Source organism: Pristis pectinata, chromosome 2 (genome assembly GCF_009764475.1).
Source record: "Pristis pectinata isolate sPriPec2 chromosome 2, sPriPec2.1.pri, whole genome shotgun sequence".
Lineage (NCBI taxonomy): Eukaryota > Metazoa > Chordata > Chondrichthyes > Rhinopristiformes > Pristidae > Pristis > Pristis pectinata.
This window is the reverse complement of record NC_067406.1, coordinates 136,763,241-136,786,051: the sequence shown is the minus strand read 5'-3', so window position 1 is coordinate 136,786,051 and position 22,811 is coordinate 136,763,241. Positions and strand designations below refer to the sequence as shown.

The 22,811-nt window shown below is 42.7% G+C and overlaps 1 protein-coding gene across 3 annotated transcripts in view; it reads right to left on the bottom strand.

Moving 5' to 3' along the window:
* Positions 1-22,811, bottom strand: part of ccser1 (coiled-coil serine-rich protein 1) — a 1,189,492-nt gene that overhangs the window by 1,036,027 nt on the left and 130,654 nt on the right. The window contains exon 2 of one of the 3 annotated variants that reach the window (XM_052043581.1): positions 20,944-21,023. The exons of the other annotated variants lie outside the window; for them this stretch is intronic. The gene's annotated coding sequence lies outside the window, so the exon portion shown is untranslated. The remainder of the gene's footprint in view (positions 1-20,943; positions 21,024-22,811) is intronic. 3 annotated transcript variants of the gene reach the window in all.

The window sequence follows — 22,811 nt, the reverse complement described above, 5'->3', positions numbered from 1 at the left end:
CACACTAAAAGTATCTGGAATGAGCTGCCAGAGGATGCACTGGAGGCAGGGATATCAACAACATTTAAGAAGCCTCTTGACAGATTCTTGAATGAGCAAAGCATGGGGGGATGTGGAATTACTGCAGGCAAGTGGGATTTGTATGATGGTCAGCATAGATGTTGTGGGCCCAAGGGCCTGTTTCTATGCTGTTCATCTCTATTACCCTATGGCCAATGCCCTCTCTGTGTAGGTACAATATACAGATGAGGTACATTATCTAATTTCAGGAGATATGCCATGCATGCAGTTGTGTTTTGGATAAAATTTAATGAACTGCCACATGAAAACTTTGAGCTCAGTGATCGAATTTCTAGTGCGCAAGATTTCAAATATATCTTCACCCAAGATTTGCCACACAATATCTGCTCATTTCACTGGTAAACTATGATGTTGATGGTAGTTGACAGAATGATAGTCTTGTGTGAAAACTATCCCAATCCACATAGATCTTAAAATCAAAACCATGAAGATATGGAATCAATGTGCCAACACTCTGCGCCAACTTGCGAGACATATCTGTCGGGTCTAAAATTCTGCAACGTTCAATTTCAATTTAAACTTCCAGCTATTCACTGAACTTCTAAATTAGGCAAGTCTCTAAATAGCATTACACTCAAGCAAAAGGAACCCAGCTAACTGAAATGAAATTATATTCAGCATTTCAACATATTATGTGAAATATGCACGCTGAACTTGTTAATAAATGAGTATTCATTGACGTACAATAATAAAACATTGTTTAACAAGAAAAGATTTTCAGCTATAAAAATAGTTTTCACATCCCCTTCAGACTGTCCATTAATACCCAAGACAAACAATACAGTTCAACTTTAGTTCTGGGCAAACTTTCAAGCAAGGAGGTTATATGCAGTGGAATTGTTGTTCGACCCAAGTACTGAAGGAGAAGGTATTCTTTCTGAATTTGTATTTTTTAAGGGGTTAATGAAGTTTAATTTTATGTGGTTTATTATTGTGCAGGAAAATCATTAATATAAACTCTGAGAGTATTAGGTGATGAACCCTCCCACAGGCTCTGCCCCAGATACCCCCAACACCTTTGCTCCCTCTGCATACTATCCAGCAATGCCAGTGTTAGGTGTAGACAAAACCCAATGGCTTCATGTTTTGAGGTCAGAAAAGTTGGAACATAGAACAATACAGCACAGGAACAGGCCCTTCAGCCCAAGATATTGGTGCTGCCCATGATGCCAAAATAATGCCTGCACATGATCCATATCCCTCCAAACTCGACTTGTTCATGTGCCTGTCTAAATGCCTCTTAAATGCCACTATTGTTTCTGCTGCCAACTCCATCCTTATCAGTGTGTTACAGACACCTACCACTCTCTGTGTAAAAAACATCCCACGCATCTCCTGTAAACTTTCCCCCTCTCCCCTTAAAGCTATGCCCTCTAGTATTTGACATTCCCACCCTGGGAAAAAGAGGAGATGTGTATCTGCATCTGCCATCTACGCCTCTCATAATTTTATAAACCTCTGTCAGGTCTCCCCTCAGCCTCTGATACCAGGGAGAACAATCCAAGTTATTGATGATGCAACAAACGTTGAATGTTAATTGTGTGCACAGTAGGAAATGAGGATGCAGAGTGCTGTAGAGTATGTGGGCAATGAACACAGCTTGAGTGTTGGCCCTTCAGCTGGCATGATTTCAGAGAAAATAACATGACTAAAAACTGTTGTTACATAAATAATCTGTCCCGTTTCAGACTGATGAGGCTGAAAGTCAAATTGGGTGTTGCTCTATTGATGACATTGTCGAAAGGAATCCTGTTCTTGGGAATCCTGTTTTGAGTTTTAGATTTTTTTAAAAATTTTATTTACAGCATGGTAACAGGCCCTTCCGGCCCAACAAGTCCGCGCCGCCCATTTTAAACCCAAATTAACATACCCGTACGTCTTTGGAATGTGGGAGGAAACCGGAGCACCCGGAGGAAACCCACGCAGACATGGGGAGAACGTACAAACTCCTTACACACAGCGACAGGAATTGAACCCCGATTGCTGGCGCTGTAATAGCATCGCGCAAAAAAAAGAGTTCCAACCAAAAATCTTGCCAATACATCAGGGAATGATTATGTCAGGAGCTGCATTCTGGAAATGAATGCAATTTTGCTCTTCTCCAGGTAAACTTAACTTTGACCCACAACACCATTTATTGTTAAGGTTGTGAGAATGATTTCGAGGCCTGAGAGCTCAGAATCGTACTGGGGCAGAAAAATACATTGTCCAGCAACGAAAAGCTTTGGGTCACATTCATGAACCGAATGCAGATGCAACTATTTCTTCCACATTCATCGTTGTAATCACAGAATACGGTTTGAGTGTTGCCAAGTCAAGTTATTGTCACATGCGCAGGGTACAGGAAATGAAAAATTTACCTGCAGCAGCTTCACAGGCACGTAAATTCAAACAACGCACAGAACATAAATTATACAAGACAGTGTAAATAAATGTGTAAAACAAGACATTAATGCAAAAAAAATGCAATACGAACAAGTCCAAGTGTCTGTAATGGAGACAAATTTGTAAATGGTACTGGAGTTATGTTTAGCCACAGAGACATGGGTGTAAGGAGAGTAGAGCGGTATTGGTCCTTTAAACAGAGTAGTTTGGGGGAAAACAACTTTGGTTAAAGATGGCTGTTTTGTGAATAAATAACAACTGCCATTCCTCAAACCAGTCAGCTCAAAAAAAAAGTGAAAATTGGGTATTGCACTATCGTTGACATCAACAGGAGTTTTATGCTGGAACTATTTTTCTTGTGCTTGTGAAAATCTTGCCAGAATGGCAGGGATTGAACTCTGTGCAACGGGAACATTATCCTTTTCTACTTTCTCTGAGATTTTGACACCCTTGACCAGATACATTTTACCTGCTATCATTCACCTGATCCCATCTTCGCCACTCTCATTTTCCCCAGGAATGAACTCATTTACACATTCAATTTAATTGAGAATTGTGCAGCAATCAGCTTGAGAAGACAGCGCAGCTCTGGTTTCCATTGCCTGACCTATCTAATTCAAAGCTGTCAAAAGCAAATCTTTCCGTCACACGTATGCTGCGTCCTGACTGCAATTTACCACAGGTCAGGCCGTCATCTGCTCAACTAATTTCTACTCATTTACAACCTGTCATCATCTTCGAACTATGTTCGCACAAGATATCTCAATTCTTTCCCTGAGCGGGCACACAACGATGATGTTGCCTGCTGGACCTGAAACAACAGCAATAATCATGCCATCTGGCAGTTCACTGGGACTAGACGGTGCAGAGGTGGTGGGGGGGAAGGGGGAGTGGTGGTATTATTGAAACTGATGCCTTCTATAGACAATGCAAACAGCTATTTGTTAACTAAGTCTGTAAAGGGACAACACACACAAAGTGCTGGAGGAACTCAGCAGGTCAGGCAGCATCTATGGAGGGAAATGGACAGTCGACGTTTCAGGTCGAGACCCTTCATCAGGATTGGAAAGGAAGAGGGCAGAAGCCAGAATAAGAAGGTTGGGGGAGGGGGAGGAGCACATGCAGGCAGGTGATAGGTGAGTTCAGGTGATAGGCGAGTCCTGTAAAGGAATGTTTCTTCGACTTTGAATTGCATTTGTATATATTCAAATTAGATCAAAGAATAAACTCTTGTAAAACAGAAGAAACATTTCAGATAGTTAATCTCTTATTGCAATTTATTTCACTTCCAATACTTGCAATTGCATTTGCATTGTAGTTGGCAATTTAAATCATACATTCTGCTGTGCATGTTACTATTAGTCACTTCAGTAGTGATTTACTTTTCTGCTGTTTTTCACTTCCTGTAGCTTTGTCATGGTAGATGAGCTACTCTCCTGTGCTCTGCACTGCTTCATACCTTCTTATTTGCCTGTTCCTGAAGCATGTACAAAAACAGCCAGGGTGAAGTTAGTGCTCTGTGCAGTACTTGGGATCCAGCAATTGCATGAAAACTTGGAATAGATACTTTGTTCTTTCTATTCTAAAAAAGCTAAGACAAAAGCAAGACAGAGTTCTACCATCTACCCTTGATGGAGAATTGGCTGTGTGGATCCAGAACTGGCTTGCCCATAGAAGACAGAGGGTGGTGGTTGAAGGGACTTATTCGGGCTGGAGGCCTGTGAGTAGTGGTGTTCCACAGGGATCTGTACTGGGACCTCTGCTGTTTGTGATGTACATTAATGACCTGGATGAGCATGTTGATGGGTGGGTTAGCAGGTTTGCAGACGATACCAAGATTGGTGGAGTTGTGAATAGTGTAGAAGACTGGCAATGGATACAGCGTGATATAGATCAGCTGCAGATGTGGGCAGAGAAATGGCAGATGGAGTTTAACCTGGATAAATGTGAGGTGTTGCACCCTGGTAGGACTAATGTCAAGACGCAGTACACTCTTAAGGCCAAGACCCTTAACAGTGTTGAAGAGCAGAGAGACCTTGGGGTGTAAGTCCATGGCTCATTGAAAGCAGCTACACAGGTAGATAGGGTGCTTAAGAAGGCTTATGAAATGCTTCCATTTATTAATCTGGGTATTGAGTATAGGAGTCAAGAAGTTATGATGCATCTCTATAGAACTCTGGTTAGGCCACATTTAGAGTATTGTGTACGCCTCACTATAGGAAGGATGTTGAGGCTTTATAGAGGATGCAGAGGAGGTTTACCAAGATGCCACCTGGATTAGAGGGCATGTGCTATCAGGAGAGGCTGGACAAGCTTGGGCTCTTTTCTCTGGAATGGCGAAGGCTGAGGGGTGATCCGTTGGAAGTGTATAAATTATGAGGGGCACCGATAGGGTGGACAAGCAATATCTTTTTCCCATTACTGAGTGATCGAATGCCAGAGGGCATGCATTTAAATTGAGAGGGGGTAGGTTCAGAACAGACGTGAGGGGTAAGTTTTTTACTCAGAGAATGGTGGATGCCTGGAAAGTGTTGCCTGATAGAGTGGTGGAGGCAAATTCACTGGAGGCTTTTAAGAGGGGCTCAGATGGACACATGAATGAGAGGAAAATGGAGGGATATGGGCATTCTGTAGGTAGGAGGGATTAGCTACGTTGGCACAACATTGTGGGCCGAAGGGCCTGTTCTGTGCTGTACTGTTCTATGTTCTATGATATTCAATAGTATTACCACCACCCATCATCGTTATGGATTCCCGCAACATCAACATGATACGGGCAGCACAGTGGTACAGCAAGTAGAGCCGCTGCCTCACAGCGCCAGAGGCCCAGGTTCAATCCTGACCTTGGGTAATGTCTTTGTGAAGTTTGCATGTTCTCCCTGTGACCAACCACATGGATTTTCCTCAGGTGCTCCAGAATCCTCTTGCATTCCAAAAATATGGGGAATGGTAGTTTCATTGCCCACTATAAACTGCCCCTAATGTGTAGGTGAGTGGTAGAATCAGGGGGAATTGAGAGAATAAAAAAGTGTGATTGTTGTAGGATGAGTGTTAATGGCTGGTTGATGGTTAGTGTGGAATCAGTGAGCAGAAGGGCCTGTTTCTGTGCTGTATTACTCTACAACTCTGTGACTAATATCCTGGGGTCACCATTGATCAGAGACTCAACTGGACCATCCACATAAATACCAGGGCTACAAACGCAGGTCAGAGGCTGGGTATCCTGTGAAGAGTGATTCACCTCAAGAACACCCTAAGGCCTTTCTGCTCCCTATAATGCTCAAGGCAGGGGTGTAATGGACTACTCTCCCTCTGCCTGGATTAGAGTGGCTCCAAGAACACTCATGAAGTTCGACACCATCCAGAAGAAAACAGCATGCTTTACTGGCACCCCATTCACCATCCTCAATATTCACCCCCCTTTTTCACCAATGCAACATGGCTACATTATGTCCCGCCCATAAAATACATTGCAGTTACTTGCCTTGGCTACTCCAACAGCATCTAGCAGCAGCAAACTCAGAGGAACATCACATCCTGCAGGTTCCCCTGTCAGGTAACACAACATCATGACTTGCAAATTATTGTCGGCCTTTCATCGCTGCTGGTTCTAAATCATGCAACTCTTTACCCAACGGGGCACCTTCATGATGGTTCCAGCAGTTCATGAGGAGAAATTTCTTTAGCCAGAGGGTGGTGAATTTGTGGAACTCCTTGCCACATACAGCAGTGGAGGCCAGATCAGTGGGGGCGTTCAAGGAAGAGATAGATAGATATCTAAATAGTCAGGGTATCAAGGGATATGGGGATAAGGCCGGAAATTGGGATTAGAATAGGTTTTTTTTCCTCCCCATTCCCCATTTCTTTTTCCCTTTTCCTTGGAGCAGACTTGATGGGCCGAATGGCCTGCTTCTGCTCCCTTGTGATCTTGTGACCACCTTCCAAAGGGCAATTAGGGATGGTCAATAAATGCTGGCCTTATTCCAATAAATAGATAGACAGATAGATAAATGTTTAGATAGATGGACAGACAGCCGGACAGAGGGACAGACAGGTGGACAGAGGGACAGACAGGTGGGCAGACAGGTGGACAGACACATAATCACATGGATTTTGCTTCAAGACAGCAGCACTCACAGCCAACCAATAAAGATTGCACACCGATATCCAAAAGTCCCCTCGGTTGAGCTAAGACAAAACCCCAGGCGGTCTCTCCATTGTGCTGCTTTCTTTGAAAAAGTCTTTGCTGACTAATAAAAGCCATCATAAGTTTATGAAGCTTAAGACACTCTTGGCTGCATCCTCTGGAGCCGTTCTCTCCCCTTAAAATCAACGTGTGCCTCCAGAGATCTGCTGCACTATCCATGGCCAGATTCCATAAGTAGCAGACCTTTTGTTCTGTTCCCACCCCCTCATTATGATCGATGATGAGTTCAAGGTCCAAGCACAGCCTTCTGTCCCACACCCAATCATTGGCTGCAAAGTCCAGATTTCCACGTTCAAAGGCACTTGTGGGGAAATCCCGAAGGTGCTGACAATCTTGCAGAGTGGTGACAGCTTTGGATCAACCTCAGGATGTAAGGGACACCATTTAAATCCAAACCTTCCACTTTTTTGGGAAAAGAGCAGCAATTGCACAGGAAAGAAAATACCACAGATGCTGGAAATCTGAAGTTCAAAAAAAAACCAGAAAGCTGGAGATACTCAGCAGGGCAGACAAAACCTGTGGAGAGCAATACAGAGTTAATGTTTCAGTTCTGATGAAAAGCTATAGACATGAAATGTTAACCGCTTCTCTCTCCACAGATGCTGCCTGACCTGCTGAGTGTCATAGTCGAGTCATACAGCACAGAAACAGGCCCTTCGGCCCAACTCGTCCATGCCGTCTGTGTTGCCCAGCGAACTGGTCCCATCCTCCTGCGTTTCGCCCATAGCCCTCTAAACCTCTCCTATCCATGTACCTATCTAGGTGGCATTGGTATTGGTTTATTATTGTCACTTGTACCGAGGTACAGTGAAAAATCTGTCTTGCGTACCATTCACAGTGCATTGAGATAGTACAGGGTAAAAATAATAACAGAATACAGAGTAAAGCGTCACAGTTACAGGGAGGTGTATTGCAGGTAGACAATAAGGTGCAAGGTCATAACAAGGTAGATTGTGAGGTCAAGAGTCCATCTCATCATATAAGGGAACCGTTCAATAGTTTTATCACTGTGGGATAGAAGCTGTCCTTGAGCATGGTGGTGTGTGCCCTCAGGCTCCTGTATTTTCTGCCTGATGGAAGAGGAGAGAAGAGAGAATGACCCAGATGGGTGGGGTCTTTGATTATGCTGGCTGCTTCACCAAGGCAGTGAGAGGTATAGACAGAGTCCACGGAGGGGAGGCTAGTTTCCGTGACATGCTGGGCTATGTCCACAACTCTCTGCAGTTTCTTGCGGACCCAGGCAGAGCAGTTGCCGTACCAAGCCGTGATGCATCCAGATATGATGCTTTCTATGGTGCATTGATAAAAGTTGGTGAATGTCAAAGGGGACATGCCGAATTTCTTTAGCCTCCTGAGATGGCTTTTAAGTGTTGCTGTGTTTCCAGTGTTTTCTCTGTTTAATATAGCAAATGCACTGAAGTCTATTACTAAGGATGGTGTAAGTTTTCAAAGTGCATCTACGCAGATTGGTTAAAGGAGTGAAAGTCCTAACATTAGAGACAGAAATGTAAGATAATCCTAGTGCGAAAACTTTTACTATCCTTCTCTCGTCTCAGTCAGGCCATCAGGGGGAGGATGACTTGCTTCCACTCCAGGTCTGTAGGTTCTGGGGTGCCTGATGAGGTCAATGTGGGTTCTGCAGGAGGTGAGAGATGGGTGGGCAGTTGGGTAGCATGGGAGATGATGCACTTCCTCTGCTGTTTAAGCGGGACTTCTACATGCTCCTGATGGACAGACCAGAATGCCAAGCCAAATGCTCCTTTTCCATTTTAGACGGTCATGTGCTGAGAGTTCCCAGGAACCCGTGGCTTTGTTACACATTCTCAAGTAGGCTTTAAGAACATTCTTCAATTGTTTCCTCTGTCCACCTGGTGTCATGACGGAGATTAGAATAGGGTATCTACTTCACGAGGGTCAGGCAGATGTGGCCTGCCCATCAGAGCCAATAAGCTTATTTGGATGTACGTGTCCAAGACATGGTTAGTAAGTTTGTGGATCATACTAAAATAGGTGGTGTCATAGACAGTGAAGAAGGTTATCAGAAATTACAGGGGTATCTTGATCAGCTGGATAAATGGGCTGAGGAATGGTAAATAGCTTTCAATTCGGATATGCAAAGCATTATATTTTGAGGAGTCAAACTAGGGTGGGACAGGAGATTGAGAGGTGACTTTATAGAGGTGTATAAAATCATGAGGGGCACAGATAGGGTGAACATATATTGTCTTTTTCCAAGGGAAGGGGAAGGGGCATAGGTTTAAGTTGAGAGGTGAAATATTGAAAAGGGACCCGAGGGGCAACTTCTTCATGCAAAGGGTGGTGAGTATATGGAATGAGCTGCCAGGAAAAGTGGTTGACACAGGTACAATAACAACATTCAAAAGACATTTGGATAAGTAAAGGATAGGAGGGATTTAGAGGAATATGGGCCAAATGCGGGCAAATGGGACTAGCTTGGTGCGCGCCATGGTCAGTATGGATGAGTTGGACCGAAGGGCCTGTTTCCGTGCTGTGTTACTCCATGACTGTAATAAGGACCTCAGTATTGAGCATGTTATTTCACTTGTGCTGCCAGTGGATATGGAGCACATTGCAGAGAAAGCATGGTGGTACCTTTCCAGTGCTTTGAAGGAGGCAAGAGTCTTCCACCCACTGCCATCCCAATGAGCAGTGAATATATCTTTAGCTTTAGAACCTGGGAGCAGAGCCAATACACCATCCCTTCCAATCACCACAATCCACCCTTAGTACAGTGTAAAGCTCTGACTGAATTTAATTGGATGGGCACAATGGAGCAAATGGCTTCCTTCTGTGCCATATATCTCTGTGATTGACTCAAGTCGCGAAGCCAAGATAAACACTGTTGTGCTGTTGCTACAGTTTGAAACTAGTCTGTGCTGTCACTATGATCTGCATTGTTTTCCTTTGCTCAAAAATAATATTTACACATTGCATTCATTTGGACTCTCAGGCATCTAGTTTGCAGGAGTATCGCTAACGACACAGCTAATTTTGATCTACTGGGACTTCTTTTATGCTTCTGCAGTCTGTACAACAAAAGAAGAATGCCAAGCCTTAAAAGTGAATATTTCTACATTTGATCATTTTTTAAAGATTGACAGGCCAATACAAAGCGCAGGCAAGCTGTAGTTAGCTGCTGTTGGATTTGACTGTTTTAAGTAGTTTTTAAACATGCATAGTGTTTAATACACCTCAAGTGGCTGCACAAGGAATGGCCGCTGTTAACTTATTGGTTCATCCATCAGGTGAATATGTGTTTCCTCACTGGTTGGTTTGGCCACAGGTATCTAATAGGTTTCCTGATTGGACTATTGTTAGCTAAGGATGCCTCTTATCTCAGGTATAAAAGGTGTCTTTTTTTTTGTTAATCACTCTCTTGCTTATCTCTCTCTCTTGCTTATCTCTTTTCTCTTGCTCTCTTCCCACCACCCCACCACCCCCCAACCCCCACCCCCCCCCCCCCCCCCCCCCCCAAGCCCGAGCTCATCTTTAGTTCCTTTTGTCTTGGCTCATCTCCTAGTAGTAAAGCTCTGTGACTGTTTCTTTGTTTTAAACTTTTCCAATAAAACTTTGTGAAGCACCAAGCTGTTTTCAACTCATTCCTGGACTCCTGAAAGAACCCGTGGATTCAAAAATAACTGGATCCGACACTGTGTTCTTCACTGAATTCCTTTGTTTTTGAGGGAAGGTCCATACACAATTCTGGAGAAAGCCATTCCTCTCAGAACCTGACAAGACAATCATTGCTCATCCAGCTGCTGCAATTAGAATTAGAATCAGAATCAGCTCAGTTCTGGCCAGTATCTGATGCTTTTGGGTAAGTCAAGAACTTGAAGGTTCTGATTAAACATTCCCAGCATTTTTGAATCAAGAGTCCAAACACTTCAACAGACAGCCAAGCAGCAGCCGCCACAAATTGGAGGAATGATTATTGTTCCATTTATCTAACCACCAAGAAAGAACTCCTTTGATCATCAGAAGCAATCTGCTTCCTTAGGTGCGTAAAAGAAATGTATATAAAGAAATTGCTGTTTCTTTTATATCTTCATTTCCTTGTTTCACATTGCTGGTTTCCAATAGATACACTGTGGATGTTTGCCAATAACTTTGCAGAGACTTACTTAAAAGGCTGTGGAAAGAAGCCTTAAGGTTTCGGAGTCGTATAAATATTTGGACAACAGGTCTGCAAATAATAAATTCTTTCTCTGTGTTCAGTCAGCTCCAGCTATGGAATAAAACTCTTTCCGTTCCAACCATCAAGCCTCAACATCAACATAAAAATAGCACTCACTACCTCAGCAATGTGATCTCTTTCCAGTATTCACAAAGTGAGCAAGATGGTTGCAGGAATGGTTGTATGTTGTTCATGTTTTCGCAATCAACTTGGAGCACTTTTATGCAAGCTTCTGTACAACTAATGATAAATAAGTGTATTATATAACTATAATAAATAAATAAATATTAGCTTTAGCCTGAATGATCTAACTGTTTGGGTCTTCCTTCTTCAGGGAGAAAAAAAATGACCAATAATTCATAGGGTAAAATACTGCAGTAAAAAGAGGTAATTGTTTGATGCAATTTTCCATTCAAATTGCCTGAAAGGTTGCAAATTTCTATTGTTAAAGAATGACAACTGCTTTATTGCTTTGAAACTCAAGTATATATATTGGAAGAAAGCACAACTCGGAACACATTTGTTCTGTTAATTCAAAATGAATCAGGCTTTATGAAAAGCTACACCAATCAATAACTTCAAGTTTGCAAGAGCAGTTTTCACTTTTCTTTCACACGGAAGTCTTTCACCAATAACTGTTCCTGAATAGATTATTCTCAAGTGCGTCTCTTCTTGCTGTTTCCTGCACATTTTCTTCAGCAAGGCATGTAGTTATCAAACCTCTTCCCCAAATCGCCAACTGCAAACTCACTCACTCCTCTATCATTATCTCCCACCTTTTGAGATCTTTTCAAAGCATATCCTTAACAAAGATCTTGATCAGCTCTGCTTATTTACAATTGTAATGTCCCAGTTGTAAAGTCCCTCTACAGCAAAAGCATGGCATAAATGCAGGTTGTTGATAATGAAATAATTTTCCATTCAATTACGTAAAAGTAACAGCAAGCTCAGAATGATCTAAGTAAACCCATATCTGCATAGCCTCTTTAATGCAGTCAAAGATCTCTAAGTGCTTTGAGAGAGTTTCATCAGTAAAACAAAAATCATACCAAGTTTGGTAGTTATCAGGAAGGGTGACCTAAACATTAGTCAGGGAGATAGATTTTAAAAGCAACTTCAAGGAGGAAGGAGTTTAGGGAGGAAATACTGGTGTACAAGGCTCAGTCAGCTGAAGCCCTATCCACCAATGGTGTCATGAAGAAAATTAGTGATGAAAGGAAAGGCCTGAAATGGGGAGTGCAGTGTGATCTCAGATTGTTCGAGGTCTGGAGAAGGTGATATGCGTATGGAGAGGTTTGAAAACAACCTTGCAAATGTTTAAAATTTTAGCAATTTGACAAACTTAATTTCCCCTGAAAAATCAGCTTTTATTTTGCCAAGGTTATTCTCAACATTTTTCACAACATAGGAAGCATTGCATGAACAATATTTTACTCTCTGTACAGCTAGTCGAGTGCAATTATTCTTAACTCAGCATCAATCCAGCAGAAAAGGTCTTCTAACTTGAATCTTGTTTATGTAAATATTGTGGGCCACATGCTGTTAATTACACTAAAAAATTCCCTTAATGGAACACTGAACATTTGCCAACTTTTTCAGATTAATCGCCTGCACTGTACAGGCACCTAATCTACAGGAAACATACCCAAGGGGAAAACCTTTATCCAATCTCTGCGGAGAATATCGAACAGTCTTTAAGTGAGCATGCATATGTTTAATTACTGGAACGCCTGCTACTCAAGAGGAACAGCATATGGACTTTGCCCAATAATCTTAGAATTAAACACACAGCAGTACATGCCAGGATCCATCTTTATAAGTTAGTTTGATGTGGGGTCTTGCAAAAAAAAAGCATAAACCATGCTATAAATAAAACACACTATAAATCCAATCACGAAGCTGGAGAGGGTTGTAGACTCAGCCAGCTCCATCACGGGTACAACCCTCCCCACCATCAAGGACATCTTCAAGAGGCAGTGCCTCAAGAAGGCAGCATCCATCACGAAGAACTCTCACCATCTGGGACATGCCCTCTTCTCTTTACTACCATCAGGGAGGAGGTACAGGAACCTGAAGACCCACACTCAATGACTTCGGAACAGCTTCTTCCCCTCCACCATCAGATTTCTGAATGGTCCATGAACCCATGAACACTACCTTGTTATTCCTTTTTTTTGCACTATGTTTTTGTAAATGTCTTTGCACTGTACTGCTGCCACAAAACAACAAATTTCATGTCATCTAAGTTAGTGAAACTACATCTGATTCTGAAACTTGGCAATGTTTATCCCCAGAGGTGACAGTCAATTTTATTCTGAACAAATTTATTTTCAACTTCGATGGAAGAAAAGCTTCCATTTATACAGTGTTTTCCAAATCCATTTCCCAGTTTCCCAGCTCCATTATTGAAGATCAGTCACTGTTATAACATGGCAGTGATTTATGTGCAGCAAGGTCCCAAAATAATGATCAAATAACCTGTGAGAATCAGGCATCAAGCTTCTTTTGTCTCCTTCCCACTTCTGAGGAAGTGTCTCCAACTTGAAATGTTAGGTCTTTCTATTCCCTGGATGTGACCTGACCTGCTGAGTATTTCCAGCATTTTCTGGTTTTATTTTCAATCAAATAATCTGTTTTGATCAAAGAATAAATATTGACCAAGGGAATGGGGATACTTTCCTTTCCCTTTGTAACATTTACTCAGGATCATTTACATCACCACCAGATGGACCACAGCTTGAGCACAGTGCACTGTTCTGGTCACCCATTACAAGAAAGGTGTGGTTACAAATGGAGAGGTTATGGAGGAAGTTTATGGGAATATTGGAGCAACAGACAATCTGCTGGAGGAACTCAGCGGGTCGAACAGCATCTATGGAGGGAAGGGAATTGCTGACATTTCGAGTCAAAATTCTGCCTCGAATCTAGATTACATCCTCAAATCTCTGGAATAGGTCTCAAATATACCTGTTCTTACCTTAGATACCACCACTGACCCAAGATAAACAAGAGAAGAAATACAACTTGGACTTTCAAAGGTTAGTATTAATGATAGCCAGCAAGTAACATCCACAAAATGGAAAAGTTGAAACTGGAGGTTTATGATGTGTCTCCTTTATGGGGACGTTGCCAGGATTAGAAAATTGTAGCTATAAAGGTATGATTGGACAGACTCGGATCTTCTCCCTTGGAACCAAGGACAAACTGAGGGCATGCTCCACAGTGTTGTGTAGCACTACACAGCTGCTAAATGGGATATTCTCATAACAGCTCTGGCAGTTCAAAACTGGGCATCCATGAGGTACTGTGCACCACCAGCAGCAGCAGAAATGTACACCACCACAATCTGTAACTTTAGGATATCAGTCTACTGTTATTGTCAGGAAATTAACCTTGGTGCAGTACCAGGTACACCTGTAAACAGTGAGGTGCCAGCCGAGTGAACTACTTGTATGCTAAAGAGCAAATGCATCATGCAATAGACAGAGAAAAACGATCTGATACCAGAGGGCATGCATTTAAGGTGAGGGGGGTAAGTTCAAAGGAGATTTGCGGGGCAAGTTTTTATTTTGCACAGAGCATGGTGGGTGCCTGGAATGTGCTGCCAGGGGTGGTGATGGAGGCAAATACAATAGAAATGTTTAAGAGGCTCTTAGATAGGCACATGAATGTGCAGAGAATGGAGGGATATGGACATCGTATAGGCAGAAGAGATTGGTTTAGTTGGGCTTTTAATTACTTGTTTAATTCATTTGGCATGGGTTGAAGGGCCTGTTCCGGTGGTGTACTGTCCTATGTTCTATCTTGTTACCAACAGATCAGATTGAACCTCTGCAGTTCTACCCTGGTCATGAATGGTGGTGGGACAATTAAACAGCTGATTAAACAGGACGTTCCAACAACATCCTCATCCTCAATTTCTCCACCCTACTTCCCTTCACCTTTTTATACTGGCAATCTCCCCTCTATCTTTCAGTCCACATGAAGGGTCTTAAACCCAAAACGTCGACTGTCCATTTCCCTCCACAGATGCTGCCTGGCCCACTGAGTTCCTCCAGCATCTCGTTCTTTGATCCTTATCCTCAATGATGGTGAGGCCCAGCAGGTGAATGCAAAGGCTGAAACTTTCACAACCACCTTCAGCCAGAAATACCAAGTAGATGATCCATCTTGGTTGCCTCCTGAGATCCCCACCATCAGAAGAGCCAGTCTTCAGCCAATTCAATTCACTCCAAATGATATCAAAGAAAAGATGAGAGCAGTGGATACAGCAAAGGCTACAGGACCAGACAACATCCCAGCTGTACTACTGAGAGTCTATGCCCCAGAATTAATTGTACCTCTAGTCAAGCTGTTCCGGTATAATTGCCCCATTGACATCTACCTGACAATGTGGAAAATTGCCCAGATATTTCCAGCTCACAAAATGCAGACACAGTAGTGTAGCGGGAAGCATAACGCTATTACAGTGCTCGTGACCCGGGTTCAATTCCAGCCACTGTCTGTAAGGAGTTTGTATGTTCTCACTGTGTCCACGTGGGTTTCCTCCGGGTGCTCCGGTTTCCTCCCACATTCCAAAGACGTATGGGTTAGGAAGTTGTGGGCATGCTATGTTGGCACCGGAAGCGTGACGACACTTGCGGGCTGCCCCCAGAACACTCTGCGCAAAAGATGCATTTCGCTATGTGTTTCGATGTACATGTTACTGATAAAGAAATCTTATGTAGGACAAATCCAGTCCAGCTATTTACCACCCAGTCAGTCTACTCCCAATCATCAACAACAGTGGCTAACATGGCACTGAAGGTGGCCACACAGGTAGACAGGTTGGAGAAGAAGGCATTTGGCATGCTTTCCAGGGCAGAGTTCGAGAGTTGGGATGTCACATTGCAACTGCACAAGCCGTTGGTGAAACAACACTTGGAGTATTGCACGCAGTTCTAGTCGCACAGCTACAGGAAGGATGTCATTAAGCTGGACAGGGTGCAGAAAAGATTCACAAGGATGTTACTAGGACTGGAGGTCTTGAATTATAATGGGAGACTGGATAGGGTGGCACATTTTCCTCCGGAGCTTTGGAGGCTGAGAGGTAACCTTATAAAGGTACATAAAATCATGAGGGGCATGGATCACAGTCTTTATCCCAGGGTCAGGGAGTCTAAAACTAGAGAGCACAGATTTTAGGTGAGAGGGGAAAGATTTAAAGAGGACCTGAGGGGCAACTTCTTCCACACAGAGGGTGGTGGGTATTTGGAACGAGCTGCCAGTGGTAGAGGCAGGTACAACTGCAATGTTTAAAAGACATTTGAACAGGTACATGAATAAAAAAAGGTTGAGAGGGATATGGGCCAAACACAGGCACATGGGATTAGCTTCAGTCGGCAACATGCTCGGCATGGACGAGTTGGGCCAAAGGGCCAGCTTCCATCCTGTCTAATAAGTTACTCACTAATAAGCTACTGACCAATGTGCAGAACCACTCAGCTCCCAATTGGACCAAGAGCTGACTTCCAGTGGGAGGTTTTGATAATAGTAATGCCAATTGTAAAGACCAAGTGTGGCATCAAGGTACACTGGTAAAACTGAATTCAATTGGCATGAAGGGGGAAAATGCCAATGAGAAGAGTCATTTCCTGTACAAAAGAAGGTGCAATGTGGTTGTCAGCGTTCTATCAGCACAGCCCCAGGATATCACTGCAGGAGTTCCCCAGGGCAGTGTCCTCGGTCAACCACCTTCGACTGTTCCATCGATGAGATCAAAGGTGGGGATGTTTGCTGATGATTACACAATGTACAATTCCATTCACAACTCCTCAGCCTATGCTTTTGTCCAGCAAGATCTAATCAGCATTGAAAAATGGTCCAATAACTGGCAACTTCCATTTGAGCCACTGGAGTGCCAGGCAATGAACACCTTCAACAAGTTAGAATCTAACTACCTATCCTTGGCATTCAATGGCATTACTACCATCAAAACCTCCTCACCCACCACCATCAATATCCTGGGGATTCCCCATTGAATGAAACCCACTTGGATCAGCCACATTGTAGCCACCATGGCTACAAGAGGAAGTCAGAAATGGATATTCTCTGGTAGGTGGCTCACATCCTGACACCGTAACGCCTTTCTACCATCTACAAGGCACAGAAATGAAGACTGCAATGGAATAATTTCCACTTGCCTGGGTGAGTGTAGCACTTGGCAACTTTCATGAAGTTTGACATGTCCAGGACAAAGCAACCTATTTAATTGGCTCCCCACCAATCAGCAGAAACATCCATTCCTTCCACCATCGGCGCACAGTGTGCATCAAGCCACAGAATGCACTGCAGATATTCACCTAGGCTACCCTGACAGCATTTCCCGAATCTGCAACCTCTAACACCAGGAAGACCAAAGGGCAGCAAGTGCCTGGGAACACCATCACATGCAGGTTCCCTCCAAGTTGCACACCACCCTGAGTTGGACACATATCATTTCTTCATCATCACTGCTTCTAAATCCTGGAACTCCTTACCCTCGAGTTCTATGGGAGTACCTTCACCAGAAGGACGGCACTGGTTCATGGAGGTGGCTCACCACCATCTTCTCAAGGACAATTGGGGATGGGTGATAAATGCTGGCCTTGCCAGCAATACCCAGATCCCCAAACATGAATTTAAGAAAGGGGAGGAATTCTATTGCTGCTTAGCCGGTCTGGCCTATGTGTGACTGACAACCACAGCAATGTGGATGGTCCTATATACGGCTCAGCAAACTAGTTATCTTAAGGGTAAAAAAATGCTGTCACTGGCTCAAAAGGTGCACCGTGGAATGAATGAAAATAAGCTCAGGGAGCAGGCACTGGAATTATTAACACAGTGATTAGATCACAGATGCACTGCTGAAAGTTGAGAGTATCCTGACTGCTTGCATCACGGCCTGGGATGGCAATTCTAATGCACAGGAACGCAAGAGGCTGCAGAGAGTTGTAGACACAGCCTGGTCCATCACTGGTACAGCCCTCCCCATTGTTGATAGCATCTACAGGAGGCACTGCCTCAAGAAGGTGGCATCTGTCATCGAGGATCCCCACCATTCGGGTCATGCCCTCTTCTCACTGCTACCATCAGGCAGGAGGTACAAAAGCCTGAAGTCCCACACCACCAGGTTCAGGAACAGCTACTTTCCTACAACCATCAGGTTCTTGAACCGACCTGCACAACCCTAACTCTAACCCGACCTACACTACACTACAGAACACTACAGACCACCTCTTGCACTACCATTGACTTGTCTCTAATTGTGCTTTTTTTTGCATGAATGTCTTGTTTTGCACAGTCTTTTTCTTCACTGTCTTGCATAGATTATGTATAATTTATGTTCTGTGTGTTGTCTGAATCTACATGCCTGTGATGCCCTTGCAAGCAAGGTTTTCATTGTACCTGTACCTCACCATACTGTGCACATGACAATCAACTCGACTTGACTTGAGAATGTCTCATTAATACTAATGCCATTTACAATTCTCTTTCACCTTGGCAAGGAAGTTATGATAACGATAGGAACTTTACCCCACTGGTGCACATATCTTCAGTTAACTAGGTTTATACTTTGGTGTTGAATTCACCTCCCTCTTTAGGTCTCTCCCTGAAGCATGGCTCTTTGATCACATTTTGGACACAGCCCTAAATATCTTTGAGTTGGGTTGGCAGTTGATTTTTTCTGACAACCCAAGCATGAATTATTTGAGGATATTCTTCGATATTAATGGCATTGAATAAATGAAAAGTGTTGTTAATTGCAACCACACCCTCAATAAACCTTGTACAATAGTCCCTGTTGCAGACATATCATTTCTCATGTCCTGTTAACAACCAAATAATTGGCAAAATATGCAGAATGAGAAAGCTTCAGTGTGCTTCAAATGTTCCATCGAACTGCCAGTCATCAGAACCCCCACCTCCCCACCACTCCGCTGCCTGCTTACAAACTATTAACTTGTTTGAAATCACCAATAGTCCGTCCTGGTCCAACCACAAAGACACCATGGCCAAGAAAGCTCACCAGTCCCTCTACTTCCTCAGGAGGCTAAAATTTGGCATGTCCCCTTTGACACTCACCAACTTTTATCGATGCACCATAGAAAGCATCCTATCTAGATGCATCACAGCTTGGTATGGCAACTGCTCTGCCCAGGACTGTAAGAAACTGCAGAGAGTTGTGGACACAGCCCAGCGCATCATAGACACCAGCCTCCCCTCCATGGACTCTGACTTTACCTCTCGCTGCCTTGGTGAAGCAGCCAGCATAATCAAAGACCCCACCCACCCAGGTCATTCTTTCTTCTCTCCTCTCCCATCAGGGAGAAGATACAGGAGCCTGAAGGCACGTACCACCAGACTCAAGGACAGCTTCTATCCCACTGTGATAAGACTATTGAATGGTTCGCTTATACGATGAGATGGACTCTTGACCTCACAATCTACCTTGTCATGACCTTGCACCTTATTGTCTACCTGCGATGCATTTCTTGTAGCTGTGACACTTTACTCTGTATTCTGTTATTGTTTTTACCTGTACTACCTCAATGGACTCTGTACAAACTCAATGCATCTGTACTGTGTAATGAATTGATCTGTACAATCGGTATGCAAGACAAGTTTTTCACTGTACCTCGGTACAAGTGACAATAATAAACCAATACCAATACCAAAAATAACACACTGGTCTAAAATAAGAAGAGACACAACTTTCAGATAAACCTGTTGAACTACTGGCTCCTGAGGTAACTTTAAGAACAGAAAGACCTGGACTTGCTTACATATAAGTAAGTAGAAACTCAATAATCACATTTTAGAATTGCAACACACTTGCTTCTTCTAAACCCATTGCACTCTTAAATTGTGCAAATGCATGTTTCAAAAGCAGTATTACATGGGGAGTGATGTCAATTAATGTGTATTTACAACCAAAATTGTATCAGATGCGCAAGGTAACTTGCCACTGGAAACACCAGTTGACTTTCTAGCAGAACTTGCTACAATCAAGCTCTACTCCAGAAAACAAAAGAATCAATCTTCAGTTTGATGGCATAATACATCTGAAATTCTAGGCTGCGTTCTTGGGAAAGAAAGATTATGCGATCAAGAACTGAAATTTGAAAGAAATATTTAAAATGCTGTCAGGACACTGTGGTTTTGTTTGGGTGCGTTTTCTTAGTCAGAGTTGAAGAAATGTTACACACCCAAATTGCACTTTTTTTTCTATTTGCAGATGTTGATTAATCTTCTGTGCATTGTGTGCATTTTATGTGTTACTTGCATTAGTCATGAGCAGGTTAGGTAACACTTCACTGCAAAAACTGCTAAAGGTAGAGAACAAAGCATACTTCTCCAATGAATAGCAGAGTTTGCTCCCATAAGACTTGCTAAATGTGCAGCAAAGCAATTGGCTACTCTTGACTTAATCTTCAGCAATTACTCAGGCAGAAAAGCACCCATGATTCAGTGATCATATCACTGGAACTGAACTACTCATTAAATGGCTCACAATCATGGTTGTGAGATCACTTTGGAAAATGGAGAGCATTTAGAAAATTACTTAGTGAGCCTGCTAATCAAAATTGAGTTTGGTCTAAATGAAAAAAAATCATAGGCATTGTGGTTACTGGAGGATAGAACGAGTAACGTCTGGGCCAGGCTGCAGTTCGTACAGTTGGATAGTGGTTAAGTTGCTGAGCTAATATCTGTGTTGCTAATCTGGAGACATGTTCAAATCTTAATTGGAAAACTGAAGTAAATAAGTTGAAGGAAGCAAATGGTTACATGAAGAACATTACAAGCAACGTTTGGGTGAGGTTAAAGTTGATACAGTAGGACAGTAGTTAAATTTCTGAACTATTAACAGCAACTCAAGAACAAATAAACACAAGCCAGTTTTACAAAAACATCTATAAAGTCATAGGGCCACAGGGAAACAGGCCCTTCAAACCACCAACTCTACACCGATCATTAACCACTTACATTAATCTTATACAGATCCCATTTTATTCTCTCCGCATACCCATCACCTCCCTTAGATTCTACCACTCACCTAAAACTTGGGGCATTTTACAGTGGACAATTAACCTCCTATGCCGCCTGTCTTTGGGATGGGGGAGGAAACTGCAACATCTGGAAGAAACCCACAAGGTCATCAGGACAATGTGCACACTCTACACAGAAAGCAGTACAAGTGTTTAATGTGAACGTACAGCATTCTTGTGTTACATTTTTCTTGCATGGTTTTTAACCTGCTATCACCACTGTGTTTGGGGCAATTTATTGCATGTTCGCACAGCTGTTGGGTGAGCATGCTGTTGTCTTGTGCTGCACCTTGAACAAATGCAGCTGCCTGCAAGATGACCAAATCTATAAAAAATGGGCAGGATTTCACCCAGGACCTCCAATGTTAAGGAAAGGAGAGCAAAATATCCTGAAGGAACAGTCCATATATATTCACTTAGTGTATCTCCTTGAAACCTCTATGAATCATTTCTGCAGCTGACCACACCACCCATTTTGATAGCATCAGCAAATGTGGATATATTACATTTGGTCTCCGCATCCAAATCATTGATGCAGATTTCAAAGAACTGTAGCCTAGCACTGATCCCTAAAACTCCCCACTGGTCTCAGCCTCCCATCCAATTCGTACTCTCTGCTTTCCTCAATCCAAGTTTGTTTATTAACTCGAACATTGGCTAATAACATCTTGCACTGGCATCTTATCCAAGGCCTTCAGTGAGTCTGCCAAATTAAATGGGTTACCCTTCTATATTCTGAAGTTACAACCTCAGATTTGTCAAATATGATTGTCCTGTCATAAATCCATGTTGACTCTGCTCAATCTTATTTTATTATTTTCCAGATGCCCTGGTTACCACTTCCCTCACAATATATTCTTGCATTTCATTGCACTGATATCAGATAATTGATCCACAGACCCTTGCTTTCTCTCCTTCCTTAAATAGTGGTGTCACATTTCCTAACTTTCAATATATGGAAACCATTCTAAGGCCTATGGAATTTTTGAAGCTCACAACCCTTCATCCATTATTTCCATGCCCACTTCCTTCACAATCATCAGATGTTTATCATCAAGCTCCAAGGATTTACAGGCTTTCTGGCCTGTTAATTTTTCTTATTTTTTGTTACCAATGGTAATTATTTTAACTTCTCCTTCATTCTAAACCTGTAGTTTCTCACAGCTACAATAGGGCAGGAGGTACAGAAGCCTGAAGTCCCACACCACCAGGTTCAAGAACAGCAACTTCCCTTCAACCATTCAGTTCCTAAACCAACCTGCACAACCCTCATCACTACCTCAGTATAGTAATACTTTGACCATTTTGCACTTCAATTGTTCTAATTGTGTTCTTTCTTGTAAAAATTGTGTACAATGTGTTTAAGATGTTTTTCTTGTGAATGCTGCTTGTCTATGTTATGTGCCTGTGATGCTGCTGCCAGCAAATTTTTCACTGCACCTGTGTATACATGTACTTGTGATATGACAATAAACTCGACTTTGACTTTATTTCCATTACTTCCGGGAGATCGTCTGTGTATTCTTCCATGAAATATTTGCTTAATTTTTCTGCCAACCTTAGCATGATTATTCCAGCCTCATCCTGAAAGGGACCCACATTATCTTTGACTAATCTTTTCAGGTTTGCAAATCTATGGAAGGTTTTACATTCTGCTTTTATGTTTCTGGGGAGACTACACTCATATTCTAGAATGAGGAAGACTTTTCAATGCAGTAGAATTGTCAAATGCAACCTAAGCAGAAATTCTAACCCCTTACAGATAATTTTAAAGCTGTTTTTCAAAGGTTATTGCCAATTATATTTGGAAGGACAGAATTGCTTTGTACCTTCTTGTTTGTAGGAACAGAAACCCACTCAACATCTTGGAGTTGAC